Genomic DNA, 2,500 nt, shown 5'->3' with positions numbered 1-2,500 from the left:
CATTGGATTCCCTACAGAATATTCTGAACAACACAGACTTTTCCTTTTATAGAAAACCTACATTTTTATAATATATACTGAATTTACTTCAAGTGATTTAAATTCATACTACAAATGAATTTTATGCTAAATCAGCATTATTGACAGCTCCGTCAAAAGAAAACGACACAGCTGTAACTCTTCTCTGCTGTATTTTATTGTGTGAATGCATTACACTTAAATAAATTCATTTGTTTAACACAAAATGATAGACCAGGTAAAATGGTAATGAATTAAAATACAATGTTATTGTATACCATGAGTTACTGTATATGACAATTGATCAGAAATAACTACAGTATCCAATGCAAGTCCAGACTATTTCCTCTCCCAACCAGCAGAGGTCATAATCAATAGAACAAGAGCACAGTTTCCACTTCCTGACAAAGTGAGCAATTAGCAATGCATAGGCTTGTCATTTTCAGCATCTGTGCAATTTGGGAGCTTTTCATCAGGACATTATACTGTGCAACCATTGCTATGTTATTTATTTTGTTGTGCTTAAAAAAAGAGTACAGTGGACATGAAAGGCCTGTGCATTTATTGTAGACAATTATGAGTCAATAATGAGCCATACTCATATATATGCACACAGGAGTCTTCCAGGCTAAAATGTCTACCTTTCTATTTACTTAGTCTCCTAATTGGCTTGACTACTGTGGCCCTAATGAGAACTACCATTTTATAACACCCACCTGGAACCTCACCCCTGAATATATCATATATTCTATGACAATATGATAGAGCTACTCGGTGTGAGCATGTTTGTCCCTTTTTTTTTTACACAGCTGTAGACATTTGCTTTGAGATAATAATAAAGTAGATCTTGCACTAAAAAGGAGTGTGTTTGAAACAACTGTTATATTTACATGGTATATAAAACCCATTTAATTCAAAGAGAGAAAAGAACAAAAGGCTAAATGATAATTTCTATCAATATCATCACATTATGAATGATTTGTCATAACCTATAGTCTGGTGAGCATGTTATTCAGGCTCTCTAGGAATGAAATCAGTTTGTACGAGTTTACTCTAATAAAGACATGAACCATTCAAAATAATTCCTCATCAATCTTCTAGAAAATGGTTGAGTTGCTCAAACCCTTGGACACAATCTGGATGCCCAAAGACTCTTAAATAGATAAGATCATGGTGAATGCAGTAACATCATGATCTCAGCTCTAAGCAGCAAAGAATCTGCAGGGTTCCCTGTGGTTTTCCACATTCTGTTAAGAATACGAAGTTTCTACACCATGGCAGCTCAGCTCTCTTTACTTCTCAAAGGTAAGCTAATGACAAAGATGGACTGACTTAGGACTTTTAGTTTTCTGAAGTCTCTAGTACTTTATCCTCACATTGAACCCCCACTTCATTTTGCGGTGAAGGTTGATGGCTCGTAAAATGGCATAGAACCTAATCAGTTGCAGTGTAAAGGTAATCTCATTAAACTACTCAGTGTGCCTTGGAAACAGTGAATTTTTGGTAATCAAGGCAGCTCTAGAGGATTGGAATTGGAGAGCAGAATGTTCTCTCTTAATTACTTCAGTAAAGCTTTACTTGAAAAAAACAATCTATACCCCACCTCTCCTGGTCTCACATAGATAGTTTAGAGTTTAGAGTAACGTAAAACCTGTCTTGCATTAATAATCATTTGCTGACCAACTCATCTCATCTCACTTCATTGGCCACCTGTAGCTGTGTATAATTGAGTACAGAATAACTAATAAAATATTACTTATCAGGAGGAGTGGTCCTTTCTGAACACTAAAGTCTAATAGTGAATTATACTGTATATGGCAATACAACCACTGGCTGGTATTATTAAAGTAGGACTATGGGGCTTTTTACTTATACTTCTGTGAATAAGGTTAGATGTTCCTTATACATTCATTTCAGTACTGTTGGTTGGTTGAAAAGGCTTATAAACGTTATGTTTTGTTTTAAACTTGATTGATGTAACTGTAGATGCACAGTGTAATAATTTCTACTTACCTCACTCTTTTATTGAAAACAAATCCATATGTTTTATTTGCAAAACTGCATGAAAAGACATTGGGTGAAGGTGAGATTACACCCTTGAAGTGTTTTTCTTTCCTCAGGGCACAGCTTTGACCCTCAAATCTCTCAGTTCTCTCTTTCAAGGCTGATCGCCATTAGGATACACGTTTCAACTTGGCAAATTATCATTAAAATGGATCAGCACTGAATATGTGATTACCCTAGTGAAGTAATTGGCATTCAGTATAGTCTCTTCATTAGCTTTAATTTCAGATCTTCTCACATTTCTCTCCAAGACTGAATAGCAGAGATTCATTCTTCTCTCTATCATACCGAGTGATATTTACAAATCAAGGCTGTGCACAATTCTTATGATAAAATGCATGCGAATAAAAATACACACTTGTTTGCTATTCAGACAGTCAAATCCAATATATTCACACAGTTGCTCTATGCATTTACT

General features: G+C 35.1%; 1 protein-coding gene across 4 annotated transcripts in view; it reads right to left on the bottom strand.

Moving 5' to 3' along the window:
• The window catches only part of rgs20 (regulator of G protein signaling 20), a 19,085-nt gene that overhangs the window by 15,313 nt on the left and 1,272 nt on the right, over nucleotides 1–2,500 (bottom strand). The window contains exon 2 of one of the 4 annotated variants that reach the window (XM_046852791.1): nucleotides 2,032–2,076. The exons of 2 other annotated variants lie outside the window; for them this stretch is intronic. The gene's annotated coding sequence lies outside the window, so the exon portion shown is untranslated. Of the gene's footprint in view, nucleotides 1–2,031 lie in introns of all 4 variants that reach the window. One more of the 4 variants, XM_046852792.1, reaches the window with a different exon arrangement.

The sequence above is a fragment of the Silurus meridionalis genome, chromosome 6 (genome assembly GCF_014805685.1).
Source record: "Silurus meridionalis isolate SWU-2019-XX chromosome 6, ASM1480568v1, whole genome shotgun sequence".
NCBI lineage: Eukaryota > Metazoa > Chordata > Actinopteri > Siluriformes > Siluridae > Silurus > Silurus meridionalis.
The sequence above is the reverse complement of the archived record's forward strand: the minus strand, read 5'-3'. Positions and strand labels throughout refer to the sequence as shown.